Source organism: Chenopodium album, chromosome 10 (assembly GCF_948465745.1).
Source record: "Chenopodium album chromosome 10, dcCheAlbu1.1, whole genome shotgun sequence".
NCBI lineage: Eukaryota > Viridiplantae > Streptophyta > Magnoliopsida > Caryophyllales > Amaranthaceae > Chenopodium > Chenopodium album.
This window is the reverse complement of record NC_137843.1, coordinates 35,241,719-35,263,292: the sequence shown is the minus strand read 5'-3', so window position 1 is coordinate 35,263,292 and position 21,574 is coordinate 35,241,719. Positions and strand designations below refer to the sequence as shown.

At 40.8% G+C, this 21,574-nt stretch overlaps 1 pseudogene; it reads right to left on the bottom strand.

Annotated features, from left to right (window-relative positions):
- Positions 1 to 6,047: 6,047 nt before the first annotated feature.
- LOC145563899 (protein ENDOPLASMIC RETICULUM-ARRESTED PEN3 pseudogene) lies at positions 6,048 to 7,916 on the bottom strand (annotated as a pseudogene).
- Positions 7,917 to 21,574: the final 13,658 nt, after the last annotated feature.

Sequence of the window (21,574 nt, the reverse complement as noted above, 5' to 3'; positions counted from 1 at the left end):
AATGAGGAAATTATGGCCAAAGTACTACGAGCCGATACCAATTAGACCCAAAAGAGGCGCATTGGACTGCGGCCAAGAATATCCTAAAGTACCTGAAAAGGAACAAGGTCAAATTCCTGGTATATGGTGGCTTAGAAGAATTAGTTATTGAAGGTTATACCGACGCAAGCTTCCAAACAGACAGAGACGATTTCAAATCATAGTCTGGATATGTGTTCTGTCTAAATGGAGGAGCGTTTAGTTGGAAGAGTGTCAAGCAGAGCACAACTGCAAATTCTACAACTGAAGCCGAATACTTGGCAACTGCTGAAGCGGCTAAGGAGGTTGTTTGGATTCGTAAGTTCATTGGTGAACTTGATGTTGTACCCTCTATCAAGGGTCCTGTAGCCCTCTATTGTGACAACAATGGAGCTATTGCTCAAGCCAGAGAGCCAAGGGAACATCAGTAGGTCAAACATGTCAAGCAGTGATTTCACATGATAAGAGAATGGAAATCAGAGGGTGAAAGCAGAATTTGTAAAGTTGGAATAGATAACAATGTAGCCGATCCACTTACTAAACCTCTGCCTCAAATGAAGCACAACAAGCACTTTGAGGCAATGGGAATCAGGCACGTTGGAGATTGGCTTTGATTTCCCTGTTTAGTGTTCTAATTAATTTTGAACATTTCAATGTGAGACACAAAGATGAACCATTCAAGCTTTGGAGTAATTTAATTTCATGCAATTTTATCACTTGGTTTTCTATTTAACTGTGGTTTAGAATTAAATAATGAGTCCATTCGATTCTGAGATTATTCAAAATAGGGTATCAAGACCAGTCTTGGATAAAGAAACACCTATTAAGTGAACATTGAATATTATAATCGAAAATATTAAGTGTGTAGTTTGATTTATTTGACCATTTCTTGTGCTACAAGGACATGATTGTCATAAATCATTTGCACAGGTATTGGTTTAGAACCATACTGGATCGACCTATGAGAATACTTTAAGAGATTTAAAAATCGTCATAAGTATACTTCTCATTATGACTATCGGAACCTCTTTCCTCGACCATGAGTATTGTGAGTTCTCTTGTGTGAGTACTAGTCCGTTTTGATATTAGTCAAACGTCTGTCGTATATGGAGATTATAATGGCAACACTCACACAGCTAGGTCCTCTTAGTAAGAGAATCTTACAGTACAAGAATGGGAATGTCCCCCTACTAATAATAGGGAATATGTCTTTGTTGTTTACAAGGCCTCTCGAAGAGTGAGACTGTGAAAATGCATGGCCGTGCTCGAATAGATTTTAGAAATCATCTGTTTATTGACAGTCAAACTCGGATTTTGAGAAACACTTTTGGACGTAATAAGGATGACGAATAATCTTACTTTATAATTCATGAAGAGACATTAAGCGACATAGGAAAAACGTTATACACTAAAAGCACACTTGTCCGGAAGGACAAGTTGGAGATTGATAGAAATGGTGTCCTTCAAAAAAGTGTATTATTCCGGTAGAGGGTTCGGAGCTAATTGAAAAGCTATTTATTCAGCAAGTTCAAGTGATCGGAATGCATGGTTGAGGCCGCTTCCGATCAGTAATAGTAATGCATAATTAATATAACAACTTAATCTTGACTAAACCCTTCGGGTCACACCCAAGCAACTAACTGTAGACACCTAAAAATATCTCCCCGAAATCAAACCCGATGATGAACAACTTTTCACCGCCATTATTGGTCGGGTTTAATATTTAATCCCGGGAGTGTTTAAAATTCATATTCAATCAAACTCAGTTCATAAAATCAGTCCTATTGTTTAGTCAAAGCACAGTCCAATTTTTAATTTAGGCCCAAACCTTTTTATTCATTTCATATTATTTATTATTTTAGCCTAATAAACTGAAATAGCCCGAAATTATGAAACGACATTAAAAAATGCTGAGCATAATTAGGGTAAAAGTGAATTTGGACGCAAAAATGGAAATAAATTCCACCATGTCACGGAAAAGGTGCCGCTTCACGGGAAATTCCACCGCGTCACGGCATAATTTCCCGTGTCACGGTGCCCATCCCGTGACACGGGGCTGTTCCGTGTTTTCTCCGCATAAATCCTTCACTCGCTTTTATCTTCTGTAGGTCAGTTATTTCCCGCTTCACACCAGATTTTCCCGCGTCACACTAAAATGTATCGTGTCGCGGCATTATTTTTAGGGTTTTTATCTTTTTAGGGTTCCGTGTGTTCCCTCTACTCATTTTCCCTATAAATACCCCCTCATTTCTGTTGTTCGGGGCAGGAATTAATTCTCTCTTCTCTCTTTTATGCTCTAGCCTAAACACTAGCCTACCTTATTCTGTCAAAATACCTCCCTCAAGCACTCCAAGGAGTCCGTACTTTACCCGATGAGGTTTTGTCCTTAAACCAAGGCGTGAAAGGTAGAACTGTTTGAGGGTTTGGCCCCAAATCAACTCTATTTAATTTAATTTTAATTATTGTTTTATTTATTTCCTTGAAGTTACTAACTCGTTTATTGTTTTATAGTTGCAAGCAAGCAAAATCAAAGTAAGGAATCATGTTCCTTTTATTTCCATTATTTTTCTAACGATTTTATATTGTTGGATTATTGTTAAATTGCTTCCAATATTAATGTTGATTTTATTATATTTTATGATCACCATATTGCACGTTTAAGGGGAATATGTAATTGAAAATCACGCCTAATAAGATAATTTGAACAACCGGTTTAGGTTCCTTTTTAATCTTGTTATTAATTCAAGTGATCACGATATTTTAGAATTATATGTTGCATTAATATTCAACCAATTTAGCTTAATAATAGTTTGGGGCGAATTGAATCTTTGTTTGCACGCCTTTGAGATCGCAGGAATCACTTTTCACTATAAAAATCGAGTAGAGGCCAATATGGGCGAATGTGACTCCATGACTCACTTCGTACCATCATCCCTGATCCTCCTTTCGTGGTTTCGAACCATATGGAGTTAGTAATCTCATGGATTATGAATGGGGTGTAACCTTCACGGGTCAATCGTTGTTGCCTTCATTGTCCCTTTATCATGGTTTCCTTAAATGATTCGTGAACGGTTTACAAGTTCTTTAAAAAACTTGTTGGCGGCTCCCTACTTTCCTTGTCCCTAATAGTTGTCCCTAATCGTATTATGTCAATTCCCACTTCCTATGAGTGACAAGCATATTCACACATGCTTTATCGTAGGCGCACTTCAAACGATGCCTACACTAACGATCCGACACGATGAATTAATTCGGAAGGAATTAATGAGTTGCTCGAGTAATTAATATTTAGACGTCAGAAATCGAGCTAAGAGCGTCGAAAACCAAGCGTCACAAGTCGAGTCAAATTACTTCGAGACGAAACGATAAAATCACTAATTAATCAACCATTTACCGAAATACCCCTAGCATCGGAATGCCCCTAGAAAACCAAGTGCTAGGGGTATTTGGTATAGCCAAGGTGGCTAGCAAGCGCACCAAGCCGAGCCTAGGCTGGCTGGTGCGTGCTAGCGCTCCATGGCTAGCAAGGCTGCCATCACATGTCTAGCAAGCCATGCTAGCATGTGCGTGGCAGCCCGTAGCCACCCAGCAGCATTGCGCGCATGGCGTGCTAGCATAGCAGCCATGCCGCAGCAGCTAGCAGCAGGGCCAGCACGCATGGCGCGCATGGTGCTGTGCCAGCACGCTAGCAGCAGCCAGCCGCACACCAAGCGCCAGCTAGGGGCTGCTTGGGTGCTTGGTTTGGCCTGCCACGTGGAAGTTGCTGGTTGGGGAAAGTAGAGCATGAGGGCCAGTTTTCTCAAGCCTTGGGGATCAAGTTTGGTCTCCCCTTTCCCTTGTGGTCCTTACCTAACCCCTCCTATAAGTGTGCCACTTGTTGATTAATTAGTTGTTGGCTTTTTTCTTTTGTTTTTGATTTAAAAATAAAAGGAGAAAATTGATTTTACAAACTCTCCCACATTGATGGGAGAGTGGATTTCTCACTTGAGTTTTTCTATAAATACCCAACTTGGGATATGGGGAAAACTCACTTGAGTAAGAGCTCAATTGGGCATCTCCACTTGAGAGAAAACCTATAAGCTCATTAATTACTCAGGTAGTCTTTTTGGTTGGACTTGGCTAACCTCCAAGTATTGGACCGGTCGGGTCGAGTTATGGGCGGACTTTCGTTGGACGTCCTTGCCATTTGTGAGGCTCGACTTTTCTCAAGTAAGAGCTCCGTCCGGGTGAGTGAAGTACGCTATAAGGGTAATTTAGTCTTTTCTCTATTCTTGTTATTCATGCATTTTGTTATATTAATTTTGAGTTTGTTCTTGGGCTCAAGTTTTATTTCCGCGGTGAGTCGGACTCATCGAAACCCAACATCTTGAACATTTCCTTAAAAATTATAAGCCAACAAAGATTCTTATAAGACAACATATCATATAAGCCATTATATAAGTTAAGATAAATTATATAAGGTATCATATAAGTTAAGTTTATTATATAAGTTAAGATATATTATATAAGCTAACTAGTGAATTATATAAGCTAACAAAAATTCTTATAAGACAAATTGGTACCTTCTATGTCTTCCCAAATTAAAGATTTTGCTGATTTTATCCATCTCTTTTTGATGTATATTGATGGAATAGTAAACACATTATGCATATGCATTACTCTCAATATATGATATCATATCATTCCTATGTTCATTAAACATAAACAGGTGCATGCAAATTCATTTTGGGTGTAATACCGGGTTTGAAAACCGTTAATACCGGGTCATCCGGACGCATGAAAACCGTTAATACCGGGTTTGAAACCCACGCTCATTTTGGGCTCCTGTCTTGTAGCCTGTCCGCGCGAATTATTTCATGCGTACGTCCGCACGCAATAAGCTCTCTTATTTGAAAGGGTTAGTTAATTACGAGTCCTTAAGTTTGTAGCGTTAATTAATTTTGGATCAGATTTAAGATAAACTAGTTTCATAAACTACGTAGGATGCCTGCAAGGCAAGATTATAACTTATAAGACTACGCTATTACTAGGAGGCTAAGGTTAGGGCCTTAGGGTAGGGGCTTGTCCGAGTCCTATTTGAATCATAGATTCAGCGGTGAATTTTTGAGGAGAAATATCAATTCGATGATCGGATCATAATTTCAAGAACTTGTGTTTTTCATAAACTTCACTGAAGGAGGGATTGGATTATACATCAAAGACCATGTTACAGATCACACATTGAGATTAACCGTTAAAAGTATGATACTGTAGGAAACAACAGGATACATGGCAATGCATGTCATTAGCGCTTCACATTGAACAATTGGCAGTTCGCTATACATAAAAACCATTTAGTTTCAGATGACACACATTCATCAATAATTAAGCAGACTCTTGACTTTATTTGTGATAATAATGCAGCAATCGAAGTTTGAGGGATCTTGAATAAAATTGTCCTAATCTTCTGAAATTCTATATCAGTAAAGAGAAGACAATTTTTTCCCTAATTCCATGTACACCTGAGGTTTTGAAAAATGTACCGTGTACTCTTGAAAACTTTTAAATGCACCACGTACCCTTGAGGTTTGTAAAGAAATGCACCACATACCATGCACATATCATTGACTCATCAAACTGAAATTATACCCACACACTGACTCATTTTTAGCACTTTATATTTATGGAGTAAAACAACCTAAAAGCATAAATTACATCAAAATCTGAACTCCATCAATCATTCTAAATCCTAAACTTTAAGGTGTTAGAATTTGATTTATCAATTAAGTTTGCTTGAGTAGCATTAAATGCTTTAGCATAATACTAGCATTACACTGTAACAATTTAATAAAATTTGATGCTTATAGCCTATATGGGGTCTCAATTTAACAAAATTATCATTTGTTATATGAGTCTAAGGGTATTTGGTGTAAATTTTTACAAACCTTAGGAGTACACGGTGCATTTAAAAGTTTTTAGGGGTACACGATGTATTTTTTAAAACTTTAAGGATACACGGAACAATTTCCCAAATGTTGTCAGCAGTCTCATCATCAAAGGTAATTTTTATTTTTATTTTTTCACCAACCCATACAGAACTGTTTCATCCTTGATTACTGACAAGGCTAAAATAACAAATCAAACCAAAGGAAACGCAAGCAGAACAGATCAACAATACTCAGTAATTAATAACCTTTGAGTTGCGGAAAATGTTGTAAGCTCAAAGTATAATGTCGTCAAAATCAACAATCCATACGTCATTGGGTGTGGCAGCCAGAGTCATCCATCAGCACAAAGCCGCAGTGCCTTTCCAATTTCAAGATCATACAGCCGTCTTAACCCCAGATGAACAAGAAGTCTCCCAAACTTCAATACCTCCTACATTTTCCCTTCTAACAAAGAGCCTATTCCCACCTCCTTCAATCTTACATATTATTCCCCGCTTAAAGTCCTCCGCCTTATCTACATAATTCCTCCTATACACACCCCATTCTCTCTCGCCTCCTCTTCGTCCGTCTCCTACAACTGCTCGGTCTGCCACCCTCGACCAAGCTTCCAATCCCCCGCCTCTCCCAACAAACACATTTCCCTTGTAACAATGCACCACCACACTTCCCCCGGCATTCCAATCTCTACTCAATCCTGGGTTCCGATCCGTCAAAAACACCCATGGATCAGAACCTAATTTCCTCAAATCAGCCACACCCAAGTCCCCCGTCTTCGAACCCACCTTAGCCAAAAATAGCCCTTCTGGATCAACATCAATATCCGCCATCGTATCACCCAACCTACTACTCCTAACCACCCCACCTGGCTCATTCGTCTCCCATACCATCTCCCCAGACCTAGGATCCCATACCCGCACATAACCCGAATACCCGAACGCCCCCCAATTCACCGCACTTCCCACCAGCAACCCCACTTCTGGAACCCACCTTAACCTTTTAATAGCGGTGGATTTGGCAGAGTTACCGGACTGCCTCCCAATCTCCGCAACAACTTTTAGAGTCGATTTATCGACAATTAGTACCGCATTCTCCCCATGTCTACACTCAAACGCAGCAGCAAACACCGCCATCCCCAAGTCAGCGATGGAAGTGACTCGGGAATTATGAACCCTTGTATCTGAATCATCCATCCAATACAACGACCCGGCATGATTTTCTCTAGTGTACAAATGTAGACCAGAAAAAGAATTTGATCCAACAACCGATATCTCAGGAGAGATAGAAACGATGGAAGATATATCATCGAGATGGGTACGAAGGGTGGATGAGAGAGAAAGAGTTGGACCATCGTAGTACGAGATCTGCCCAGAATGAGCTAAAAGAAGAGAAGAGGGGGCAGAGGCGGAGAAGGCGGAGACGAGAGGGGAAGAAGGAGGAGAGAGAGAGGAGACAAAGGATGCGTCGAAGGGGGAGAGAGTGGGAGGAGAGAGAGAGGAGAGAAAGGAAGAGTTGAGGCTGTAGAAGTGGGACTCGTTGAGGAGTTGGTGGAGGGAGAAGTGACGGAGTGTGGTGGAGGGAAGGCGGTGAGTGCGGAGGAGAGAGAGAAGGGATGAGAAGATATCGGGGTCGCGGTCGATGAAGGGTGGTGGGTGAGTGGAGGAGGAGAGAGAATCGAGGAAGGAGGAAGGGGCGGCGGTTGAGACGGTGGTTTCGAAGAGTTTGCCACCGATGTTGAGCTTAATTCGTTCCTTTTGGTTGGATTCAGGGGAAGACATAATAGCATCTTTGGTGTTCATTGTTAAGTTTTTGTGGATAATCTATTTTCAAAGTTGATGAAAATTCAGATATGGACTATGGCGTAGTTGTTTGAAGGCTAGTCTCGATAATAGCATCTTTGGTGTTCATTGTTAAGAATGTTCATGGTCCCTCATTCCAAAATGAATATTTAGGCCCCGTTTTTTAAAGTTGTTCTGTTCTACTCTGATTAAATCTGCTCTAACTAGCTCAAAAGAAATCTGTTTTACTCTGCTTTCAAATAATAATTAATAATGACAATAAAAATAATTAATATTTAGTAATAATAATAATGAATATTATATTGATGATAATAATTGATGTGTTTAAAATTATTATTTTTATTATTATTAATATTTATTATTATTATGATTATTATTAATATTTATTAATTTACTTTCAGTATTGTTAGCAAAATTATTATTATTATTATTATAAAATATTGTATACCTACAAATTTTTTAGAAAAACCTGTAAGTATTAAAATTATCAAATAGTACAAGGTAATAGCCTTGGATTATTTGATAATTTTATTATTTATAATATCCCACTTCATAAATGAACTTTTTATATAAGAAAGTATTAAAGTGGGGATCCTTAAAAAACTAAAATACAGATTTTATCATAGCTTTTTTCTATATAGAAGAAAGAGATTTGACTTGTTTTTGTTATAGGGCATATTGAGGGCATTACCAATACGTTCTTGCCACTTGAGGATGTTAGCTTTTATTTATGTTTTAACTCACCTAAATCAATGGTATGCACTTTGTTTCGAGTGTTTTTGTGTCCCTTGGGAGAGTTACAACTCGAATACTGATTCCAACAAAGCCTCCTGTACCTGCAAAACAACGAAACTCTGGATGTTCGGAGGTCCGCCTTCGAAGGTTAAGTTAGTACGGGTTCGGAGTAAAAACGTGCGGAAAGTAAATATGTTCTCGTATTCTGAAATCAAGTGTTCTTTGTTTTCGAGAGTAATAAATGATGTAATGATTGTAAGGTGTCCCAATAATCGGGGGATCTCCCTATTTATAGGGTCCTAGAAAGGTGTGCCCTGCCCTAGGGTTTGATGACTTAGGGATTTAGGCTGCGCTGTTTTGCGGCTATCTTGGGAATTGGGCCTTGAAGACCGCCAATTCTTAAGGGCATATCGGCTTGACACGTGTCGGCCCCTGAGAGGTCCATTAAAAGGCCTTCTTAGATGACATGCGATGAGCTCTTATTGTGTCATGTGGCGGGGTAGAAATACCCAAATCATTTGCCCCTCACAGAGGTGACGTGGCATGCCACGTGGCGCTTGTGACAGGTGTCTGCTAGGCAATGGTCTGGCGTTTTACCGTTTACCATGGGTAAATTTTTTAGGGTTTTTACCCTAAAATTTTCATCCTTTCTATAAATAGGGGTAGACCCTTCATTGCGTTCACACATTTGCGTGAATCTTTAGAGAGAATCTTTGAATCTTTGACTTTGAGAATCTTTGTCCTCATCTGTGATAGCATCCGACGCTCGGCACCTAGTCCTCCTGTAAGCAGACGTCCCATATCTTCCAAGCGGCTCTTGTACCTTCACTCGTAAGGTAACCGTCTGATCTTCTTTTATTTTATTTTTGTTTCCTTTTCTTTTTCGAAAATGGTTTCCCAAACGCACACAGGATGACCTAGGTTAGCGATTAGACGGTCACCGGGGATGGCTGAATCTAGAACTAGGAGTGTCGAATGCTCATTCTTGGACTCCCCTTTGCGAACTTCTCTGAATTCGACCGTATCTGTATCTGTGCAAGACACTATGGCCAAAACGAAGCAAACAAGTAGGAAGTATAGGACGGATGGTTCCTATTACCATTCGGAAAGTTCGACTGTCTATTGGAGGGCTACATTAGGGCACCTGTGGATGAGATATCTAACCACTTGCCCAGTCCTCCTAGTACCCCAGGCTCTTCAATTTCGGAGGAGTTTGAGGATGAGCAACGAGTTCCCGGGACGATTGATCCGGCGTCGGATGAGGAAATGGGGAAGGACACTGTTGGCACTAGCCATCAGGCTCCCAACTCTGATGAGAGCTCTGACGATGATTCTGAATCGTCATCCTCTTATAACGCCTCCATTGAATCGAGGAGGCGCGTTCTAAGTTGGATGCAGCAAGGGAGTCCTTTTCAGTTGATAGGGGCAAAGGATAGGCCGAGCCGTTTGCTTCGCGCCGGCTGGAACATGCTTCTTATTACCTGCATGTCCTCAAAGGAAGACGGGAGCAAATGGCTGATGATTTTGGGAAATTTATCTCCAAGCATGTCATGGGACATAACTTTCTTCTCTCTGTGCCGGATGCTGTGGACATAGTCGTCTGGACAGAGAAGGCCAGCTACGATGACCAATGCTTTGGCTGTTATGAGGCGACCCTTCAAGCTAGTCTTCGTTTCCTTCTCCACCCGGTCGTGGAGAGAATTATAGATGGATACCAACTAGATATCTGGCAACTAACCCTCAACTCTTGGTCAACATCATGGGCTATGTTGCCGCTTTGAGGAAGATCCCATCTTTGAGGCATTCGCCTATATGCACTACCTCAGCAGGGCCTCCCAATCAAGCGGAGCCGGATGGTTCATCCATACAAGCCATAAGGGTTATATGAAGGCTGCTGGGAAAGAGTTCAAATGGAAGGACTTGAGGAGAAAGTTTTACATAGTCTCCTCCCCTGACCGACTACTCAACAAAAAATACAACCAGTGGAACCGGAACCCTCCCTTTCTTACTAGAAAGAAGGCTTTGCCGTCTGTCCCAAGGCAGGTGCAGGAGCATATATTAGATCGAGGCCTGTTCACTGTGGTTGTTCGAACCAACGAGAGAACGAGGGAGAAAGAGGTCACCCCCCTAAAGCTATATTCCCCGTCGTGATTGGCTATCTGATGGGACATATCTAGCCGCTTGCGGTTTAAGTACAGATAGGCCAAGAGGTAATTGGCCGTTTGATCTTTGTTACTTTGCTGAATTTGATTTTTACTTGTTTTGTTTCTAACTCTTGTTTTCTTGGTGCAGACAAAAGCACACGTCTCTGGGAGTAACCGATTTGTTGTGTTTGCTGTTGTGACAACCTTCCACAAGCTAGGGAACGCCATCCTGCTGCTTTTGACGATCTTCCTCAAGCTAGGGGATACCGCCTGAAGACTGCTACGCTTGTAACTGCCTCCAATCTCCGTTGTGATAGTCTTCTGCAAGCCAGAGAATCCTATTGAAGACTGCTTCTCTTGAAACGATCTTCCTTGCTTTGTGACCATCTTCCGCAAGCCAGAGAACATGACCGAAGGTTGCTTCCCTTGAATCGATCCTTAGTTGTTGCGATAATATTCCGAAGAAAATTACCAAAGATCAATGCCTGTTGATCCTTAATGCTGCTTGAATTTTGCTGTTGATGCTTTGGGTGATGACAATCCTCTTTTCTTCTGGAACAGTTTTCAACACGACTCTTTTATGATGTATGACAATCCGATTTGGGGAAAGTTTTCAATGCCACGTAACAATCCATCCTTGGAAATGTTGCTACGATGAAGCGACAATCCGTATCTCGGAAAATTTGCCAAAATCCAATTTTAGGAAAAGTTGCCAATGCTTCGTAACAATCTGTCATAAGAACTTTTCTACGATCGACAGTCCACATCTTGGAATATAACTCTTGAAAGCAATCCACCTTGGAAATTTGCCAACGCTATGCGACAATTCTTTTAGGAAAATATTGCCACTATTGACAATCCGCTTCTTGGAACATTTGCAAAAAAGAGTCAACCGACAATCCACTTCGGGAAAATTTGCCACTTACTGAAATGAATGACAATCCACGTTGAGGAACCTTTGTCGAAATTTATGATGAGTAGAGACCTACGACAATTCTTTTGGAAATTTTGCCATAGGGAACTATGTGTATGACAATCCAATCTTGGAAAATTGCCAAACAGAGCAGGAGCACGACAATCCACGCTTGGAAACTTTGCTAGAAATGACAATCCAATCTTGGAAAAATTGTCGTTTAAGAAGAATGCGCGACAATCCACTTTTGGAAATATTGTCAGTTGGGGATGACAATCCAATCTTGGAAAAATTGACGTATAAATGCTTGCTTTTGAACCGATGCCTTGGTGCTTGTACTGAGCCAATGCTTAGGCGCTTAAGCTAAGTGAGACGATCGTCGTCAGGTCAATCACTTACTGCGATTGTAATCGAGCCGACTACTAATCATGTTAATTTGCTTATAGGGGCTAACTGGCGTACCAAGGAACCCGAAATTGTTGTATGAGGTCCGCATAATCCAATATGGGGCCATGTATCTCATTGATGCTCCGGCGCACGCTGGAAACCGCTGTCGCCGCGTCCTCACTCTGTCGTTAGGTGACAGATTTTGTCGCCAGACGACAACCTTGTCGTCTGACGCTGGAGTCAGGTTTTCATTTGCGGTTTTTCGAAAAAATCCGGGAATGTTCTTGATCACTAAAATGTACCTGCATTTATATTTTGGACTATAGGACTTTGCTTATCTTTCTTTAGGGTTGACCTAAGACTTAGTTTTGCTTGACTCATTGACTTGACATGACTCAAGGTATAAACTTGACTTAATGATGACTCACTTCGTGTGACTCGTGTGTGCATAGTGTTGACTCATGAAGCTCGATATGTACATGACTCGAAATGCAGAAAAACAAAAAATTTCGTCATTTTTGTGGAGGGTACTGACTTTCTCCCGAAAAAGAAAGACGCAAAAAGGAAGAAGTTTTTGATGGTGCATGTTGAATGAGCTTAGTCAAACGTTGTTTGATACTATCTCTCATGGTGCAAGGATTAAATCATCCTAGGCTATCACAATTGTTGACTCAATGATGAAAGTATTTGGGTAACTTAGGCATGGAGGCTAAGCACTTCATACTTTGTGATGCAATGATGAGTGATGAGTGATTTTGTTATGACAAAGTATGCTTCAATGTTGTGTTAAGATTTCATGACAAAGGGTTCCTAAAGGAAGGACTATTTGGTCATGTATCTGTGATGTGTGTGATAGTGACACTAAAGTTAGGCTGCAAAGGCTAAATGTATGGAAAGATATTATTTCAAGAAGAGTCAAATGATGGTGACTCTCAGGCTAGGTAAGTTAATAATGTAGGGATCAAGCCCCCAAGTCTAGCTCTAAATGAATAGGGATGAGCATTGGAGATCCTTTGATATGATCATGGTGTGAGGGTGTGAATGTGAATATGAATGCATGTTTATTACGGCCGCACCCCTTTGTGAGGTTACCTACGTATCCGTTAGGAATCAGGCCGAACGTAGCTCTAACCGAACTTCGCACAAGTATGTGTATTACTCAAAAAGGTCTTTTGAGGGTTGTAACATGGTAAGGCTAAAGGTTATAGAAGAAAGGGATAAAGGCTGAAGACCCTAGATAAGCCCCCAAGGTGTGCAACCTTGTATTTGGATCCTTGTATTTTTATGCTTGAGTTTTCTCATTTTTGAATTCTCTTTTATATTTTTGCTTTCTTTTTTTTTGCTTTTGCATTTTTTATTTTGAACCCTTTTTAATAAGTGTGGGAAATCCCGATCATGCTGTCTATCACTCACTTGGCATTCATGTTTCTAAGGCACGGTACCGAGCACTCAATAAGAGACGCAATCTGAGACGTGTTCATATCAAAGACATTTTCATATCAAAGACATTGGAACACTTGACCTTTTGTACACTTTTATTGTTTTTGCTATTTTATTTATTTTGATCTTTTGAAATCCTCAAGCCTTTTTTAAAATTGCATAAATTGCACACTGTCCCATCCCAAGGTTAGGTAGATGTGGGTTGAAGAAAGAAAGGTCTATCGTTAGACGAGGCTCAAATTGGTTTATCAAAAAAAGGATTGTATATTTGAAAGGGTGAAGATGATATGATAGGCTACAAGGGGTGCCTCTAATCACTGGTATACCTTGTGCTTAGTTCGACAAATTTTTTTTTTTTGGTGCAATGCCATGATCATATGCAAGGAAATAAATGCTCATTTTATTAAAAGGGAAAAATAAAAAATCTAAAAAGTATATCTAAGGAAAGTGAAAGGTGCTTATGCTAGACTTATTGGGGAAAGGAAGAAATAAAAGACAAATAGAAAAAGAGGTCACTAAATCTTGTTGTTGAAGCCCGCCTTATATCTTTTGCTTTATCATCACCCAGTCTTCTTGTTAGCTAGAGGCAATGGGATCTTGTTTGCTTCTATGAGATCTTGAATGAGATTTTGAAACCTGTAGCATTCATCAGTGGTGTGACCATTTCCTTGATGGTACTTGCAATAAGAATTGGGATCCCATCTCAAAGATCGTTTTTCTGGCGTTTGATCCTCGGTAGGGCCAATAGGTTTGATTAATCCTCGATCATAGAGACGATCGAAAGCAACATCATAGGTCATTCCAATGGGTGTGAGTTCTCTTTTGGGTTTCTTTTTAGATCCTTGATTATCCATAGCTAAGACACCGTTATGGTCAAAGGTACTAACATTGTTACCAGAATGGGCGTTTTCGGAAGAAGAAGGATTGTCGTTCTTGTTTCCTTTCCAGCCACTGTGGTTACTATTGTTAGTAGCTTTTTGCTTTGCGAGGTCATCTTCGATTTCGATACCGATGTCATAGATGGCCTTGAAAGTATTAAAATTATGTTGATATTTTAATGCTTCGAATACTTCTCTTGGAGATTCTTGATAAACATCCTTACAGATTCTTTTTCGGTGGGCACCTCAATCATCTTAGCGGAAGTTTCCCTCCACTTATTAAAGAAAAAAGTAAAGCCTTCATTCTCTTTTTGTCTTAGCATCTCAAGTTGTCTATAGTCGGTTTCGACTTGAATATTACACTTATATCTGTCAATGAAAGCTTTTTTTATTCCATCCCAAGTGGAGGTTTTCTCTTTATCAAGAGAAAAGAACCAATGTTGACAAACGGTTTCTAAAGACATTGAGAATAAAGAGTGAAAAATATTCTTATCAATCCCCTTAATGTTCATTATAGTTTCAAAGGCCCTTAAGTGAAAGTTAGGATTGTCCGTTGGCTAGAACTTAGGGATGTCATTGGCATTGAACTTATGCGGAAGAAGCTCCTTGTCCACTGAGACCCCTTGTGAGCTAATGCCCTAGAATCTATAGTCATTGGATATTTTGCTCAAGCTTTCTTGCACGAGCTGCATTTGTTGTTGTTTCACAGGGTCATTGATTTGAAGGTTTAAAGCCTTCAACACCTCAGTCACATTAGCCATTTGCTTCTTAAGCTCATTAACTTCTTCTTGACTTGCCATTATTTTCTTAGCTTTTCTTTTTCGACCGACTGGTTTATCAAAAAGTTGAACTTGAACGAAGGTGTTGTCCTTGATTAATCGCCCTTCTCTCCTTAACCAAGTACTGTGGAAAGGGAAATTAGGGATAAGTTCTTTATTATTTATTTTGACTCAAGCTCTATTCAACATGGGAGAGAATGTGGAAGAGAATGGGAATAGATTGGACCCCCCACTCGAATGACGGAAGACGACACATGCATGAACCTAAGACGTGGTCATGGTGACATATACAAAGTGTGTGCTAAGACTAGTGGGTGTAGGTGACATGCTTTGACTCTTGTGTATGACCATGAGACTAAGTGCTTATACTCAATTAAGGACTAAATATGACTACTGCTATTAACAAAATGACCAAACTGATTAATAAACTGTTTAATTAGACTCGTCGTGATGACTCGAGCAAGAAACTGAACTGTCGCAAAGCAACAGGATTGTCGCCGCACTTTGCAGTGCAGCGCTAGACGACAAAGTTGTCGCCAGGCGTTGCACAGTAGCGTTTGGCGCTGCAGCCCAAATTTTTGCGCCATTACTGGAACATCGATCTGGAACTGATTTCAGTTTTTTTACTCTAAAGGGACAGGCCTAAAGTCGTACTAAGTCAGTTTGGTAAATTAATTAGCCTGTAATTAGTCAAATTAATTAATTAATTAATTAGGCAAAGTTCTTTTAGTCATTAATTAGTTTATTTAGACTTAATCACAAGTCAAACAAACGGTTAGGAAAAACACGTAGAGTGTGCACAAACAAAGAATGCACAAGTAGTCACGATATGATGCAATGAGTTTGCAACCTAACCATGGCTCTAGTTCTCTAAAGTTCAGGATATGTATTAGTCAAAGAGGGTCCATGGTTATGAGTCTGGATGCACCGCGCGGAAGCCTTACCTTTGGAAGGGTTGGCGCGAGTGGATGGGACCCCGCGAGTTAAACTCGCTTCCATGGTTTGGTGAATTCAACATTCTCGGATGTACCCTTTGTTGCTCAGAGCGTTTAATCAGGTAGATGGAGCATGAATTCCCAGAGGGTTATGTCCATATGTAGAACACATATGGGTTTCAGAAAAGTGAGAAAAACTCAATCAAGAAGTAGAATCGAGCCAACAGTGCTAGAACTGGTCGAAATTAGAACTCATATTTCTTGCTTGGTATTGGAAGAATGTACCGCCACCAAACAGAGACTGTCACCGCGATATAGCCCTGTCGCCTGGCGACAGAATTGTCGCTCGGCGACAGAGCCACATCTTCCGCGACAGGCTCTGTTTTCTAGACGCCAGTTCCTACATGCCTCAACAGCTTTCTGTGTTCGTAAAATTTTCCAGTTTTTTCGCAGCATTATTTCGGTTCTAGTTGTGAAAGATATTCCTCAAATTTCCTACGTGTAAAAAATCCTATGTTTTTGACTCATTACGGATGGTCTTTCCAATGAGAACCTTTTTTTATGCATATGACAATAATGTTAATCAAAATTACGCACATGAAATACTTAGAACTTTTCGAGTCTCATCCACTCATTCTAAATAATTGCCAAAATAAATTTTAGGAATTGAAATAGAAATCTTCCCCAATGGAGTCGCCAAAAACTGTAGGGAATATTTCAAGCATTACCCCAAACTTGAACCCCACTGTGATCATAGCGTCCAAAGGGAAGGAAGCTAGAGCAAAAGAGTCGCCAACAAGTTTTAGGAACTTGTAAACCGTTCACAGGGTGAAGGTTACACCCCTTAACGATCCAGGAGAACGTTAACTCCAATAGGTCTGGAACCATGACTGGAAGTTCAGGGATGAAGGTACAAATCCAATCTAAAAGAGAAAGAACCTGCCCTAATAATAGGCCTCTACTTTATTCTTCTCATATTCATGTGCGCTTTCTGACTAACATGCAATCAATAGGTTTACCCTAAACCTGTTTATCTATGTTGGTTGAATTTAATGCACAAATAAAACTATTATTGGCGATCACTTGAATTATAACCAAATTAACCCTAAACAAGATTATTAATTATCTTATTAAGCGTGATTACAAGTACAAATTCCCTTAAAACATGCATAAAAGGCGTGATCAAGCAATAACAATAATAAAATATATCAAGCAACATAATAATAATAAAAATAATAATCATCATAATAATAATCATTATAACAATCATAATAATCATAATTATCATAATCATGTTAGAGCATAATATTAATAGCAAGATCCTAGGCATGATACTAACAAGATTAATAACAAACCATAGTATGTCACTAAACAATAAAAATCAAAGCTTTAGCCCTAACATGATACTAACATGCTATTAGGAAAGAAAATAGGAAGCATCCTAGAAATCATAATTGATATAAGTAAATCACCCTAAATATCATACTAAGGAAAGCATCCTAACATGATACTAGGAACCAAAATAACAATCTTAACATAATTTCTATATCAAAATATCAATTAAACAATTAAAGCACTTACTTGGATGCCTCGTACCTCTTTCTAATAACAAAATACACACGTTAGTAATTTCAAGGAAAATAATAAATCAAACAATTAAATTAAATAATGAAAATAGAGATTTGGGACCAAACCCTCAGAAATATCAAACCTTTCACGTCTAGGGCGAACGCAACTTCGAATTGGGCTAGGTGTGTCTAGATCTTGTGAATGCGGAATTTTGTTTGTGAAAAGTTGGTCTAGAAAGAGAGAGAGAGTATCAAGAAATTCTTGATGAGAGTTGGTAATTAAAAACGGAGGTTTAAGGAGGCTATTTATAATGAAAATCAGCCGAAATATGATAAAAAAGAATCAGAGTTTCAAGAAGAATAAAACACGACGCTATCGCTACACAAGCCTCTGTCGCCGCGCGACATGCCTGTCACCAGGCGACGGCGTGTGGTGTGGCGCTGCAGGCAGTTTTTTCACGCGTTTTCATATATTTGATAAAATTAAGCGTACGAGGGGTAAAATTGTAATTTCATTTAAAACACTTCTTTTATTCTAAATAAAACTCAATTATCAATGCTAATCACATTAGGATTCAAAAGAACCTTCTAGAAGATTCTAGAAGACTATAATCAATCCTAATTGCATTTAGGAATGATAAATCATAATAGGCCCTCATCTAGATCGTTGGGCCGCATATAAAGGTCAAACCGGGCCCAGTTTAGTAATTTGGCCATAACTTCCTCATTATTCATCGGAATTGGGTTTATAATATATCATTGGAAAGCTCTTTTCGAGCCCAATCCAACTACACTATTATTGGACCTTTGCCATGGACCAAACTAAACTGGATTGGCTATTTTCAAAAAATAGGTTTTTGAAAATAGAGAGAAAGAAGAGAAATAAAAACTAACCGCAACACTACACTTTCCACACTTTCACTTCATTCGATTATGATTCGACGTGAAAAGTATTCGTCACCGGGTTTGGTTTTGGGGAGACACAAATGGGTGTCTACAGTTTCCAAACCTGATCAGTGTTATCCGACATAGCCGGCCTTATCATCTCGTCAATAAAGTCGCGAATTCCTACCACTTTATTACATTCTTTGGTTCATAAGTGATTTCTAGACTTTGTATTTTAATATCCCATTTGAGCATTCGGCCCCATGATTCTAGGGTTCTCATTGGCCGCTTGATTGGTTTGTCAGTATAGACCTCTACCGAATGTGCCAAGAAGTAGGGTTTTAACTTCTTGAAAGCCATAAAAAGAGCGAGGCCAAACATTTAACCCATGGAGTACCGAAGCTCTGCATTTCTAAGAACATAGTTAATGAAGTAGACCAGGAGCTGGGTGCCGTGTCTTTCAGCAAGGAGAACGACACTGAGAGCATGATCTGAGACATCGAAGTACATGTAGAGCGTCTCTTTGGGCACAGGGCTGACCAGCCTTGGCAAAAAGTGCATGTGTTGCGTTAGCTTTTGGAAGGTCGCCTCAGCATCATCTCCCCATTCAAACATAGCCTTCTTCCTGATTGCTTTGGAAGAAGTAAAGGCACTTGTCGCTTGTCTGGCTGAGGAATCTCCTCAGGGCCGCTACGCAACCTGTTAATTTCTGAACTTCTTTGACATTGCGGAGTTACTTCATGTCTGTAACCGCCTGTATTTTTTCAGGGTTGGCCTCTATCCCCCTTTGGTTAATCAGGAATCCGAGAAACTTCCCAAATTCAACACCAAAGACACACTTCTTGGGATTGAGCATGACCTTGTGCCACCTGAGTGTGGTGAATGTTTCTCGGAGGTTAGCAAGGTGATCTGCCTGCTGCTTGGATTTGAATATCATGTTATCTATGTACGCCTTTACATTCCTCCCAATCTGAGTAATGAAGACTGTTCATTTGTTGGAAAGTAGCAGGCGCATTCTTCAAGCCAAACAACATCACAGTATAGCAGGATCACACCCAAATCAGTGACGAATGCCGTCTTTTTTCGATCCTTTTCCACAAGGGAATCTGATGAAAGCCTGAGTAGGCGTCCATGAAACTCATCAGGGCATGTCCGGCTGTAGATCGACCAGAGTGTCGATCTTTGGAAGTGGATAACTATCCTTCGGACATGCTCTGTTTAAGTCAGTGTAATCAACACACATGCGACAGGTACCATTCAGCTTCTTCACAAGCACAACGTTCGCAACCCAATTAGGGAAGTAACATGGCCGAATGAACCCGGCGTCTAATAGCTTTTTCACCTTGGCAGCTGCCGCCTGACTTTCTTCCTCGCCGTGATTTCTTTTCTTTTGCCGGATGGGCTTCTTTATTGGATTCACGGTGAGTTTGTGGACAGCAAGATCCGGGCTGATGCCTGGCATCTCTTCCATTTCAAAGGTAAAAATGTCCTTGAATTCTTTTAGCAGATGGTGCAAGTCTGCACCTAACTTCGCAAAAGCAACCGTCCCCACCTTAACAATTTGCTCTAGACGGCTGTCGTCCAAAGGAATATCAATGTATTCACCAGCCGGGTGGGGACGAAGGTCGTCTGACCGTTCCCCTATCAGTGATTGCTATTGCGTTTCTTTTTTAACCACCACCGGCTGATCAGTTTTTCTTTTCTTGGCGGCTAGTGGTGGCTGGATTAGAATCCTTGATATCATCAAGGTCTATTGGCTCCTTCCCCTGTCCGGCTACTGCAGTCGCGGGTTTGATGTCTAAGAGATAGCACTCTCTAGCTGTCTTCTGATCCCCGTTCAGGGAGGCAATAGAGCCATCATCCCTTTCATACTTGAGCAGCATGAGAGATGGGATGATGACGGCCTCACACTCGTCCAGAGTAGGTCGGCCCATAAGGAGGTTATAGGCGGTCAACTCTTCAACCACCCAAAACCGGACGATCATGTGCTGCCCTTTGCCCTTATTTCCTAACCGGATGGGAATATCTATCTGTCCGACTGGGTGCACAACTCCTCGGGACATCGTGCAGGCTATCTGGCTTGTACTTGAGCTTGGACAGGAACTTGTAGTTGCTGATGTCAGAGGAGCTACCTGTGTCAATTAAAATGCGGCCAACAAGTTGGTTGGCCACTTTGCATTCGATGACCACAGGGTCATCATGCGGCCGGTGGACTTTGCCCAGATCCTTTTTAGTGATGACAACCTATGGGAAGGCGCTGGTTGCAGACGCCTGCCCCTCATCAATAGAATTAACCATCTTCCTCTGATAATCCTTGGTGCCCAGCATGGTCGGGCCACCTCCAGCGAATCCTCCTGCTATAGTGTAGACCGGCTCCTCATCGGTGTCCGAACTACCAGCAGGCTGGGGAGTCTTTTTGGAGGACTACCCTAGATTCATCTTGGAAGTCACTTTGGACTTCACATATCTTCATAGACATGTCTATTTCATCGAGCCTCTCTCCGAGACAGTGCCCAAATCGTTACGCCTTTTGTGTGGGTTGGAACTTACCCGACAAGGAATTTCGCTACCTTAGGACTGTTATAGTTACGACCGCCATTAACCGGGGCTTCGGTCTCCGGCTCCCCTGTCATTAGGTCACCAACTTCCTTGAACTTCCGGCACTTGGCAGGCGTCAGCCGCCATACATGGTCTTACGACTTTGCAGAGACATGTGTTTTTGGTAAACAGTCGCTCGGGCCTGGTCACTTCGACCCCCTTTGTGAGGGGGCACCCCTTCTCCCGAAGTTACGGGGCTATTTTGCCGAGTTCCTTAGAGAGAGTTGTCTCGCGTCCCAAGGTATTCTCTACCTACCTACTAGTGTCGGTTTCGGGTACATGTACCCTTTTGTTGAAAGTCGTTCGATCTTTTCCTGGGAGTATGGCATGGATTACTTCAGCACCGTAGCGCCTGGTACTCGAAAATTGGCTCGAGGCATATTCTCTAACCGTTCTTACCCTGAAAAATAGGGTCACCTTGTGTCCTTGAACCGATAACCATCTTTCGGCTAACCTAGCCTCCTCCGTCCCACGGGACCAACAAGGGGTAGTACAGGAATATTCACTTATTGTCCATCGACTACACCTTTCGGCCTGATCCTAGGCCCTAACTCACCCTTCGTGGATGAAC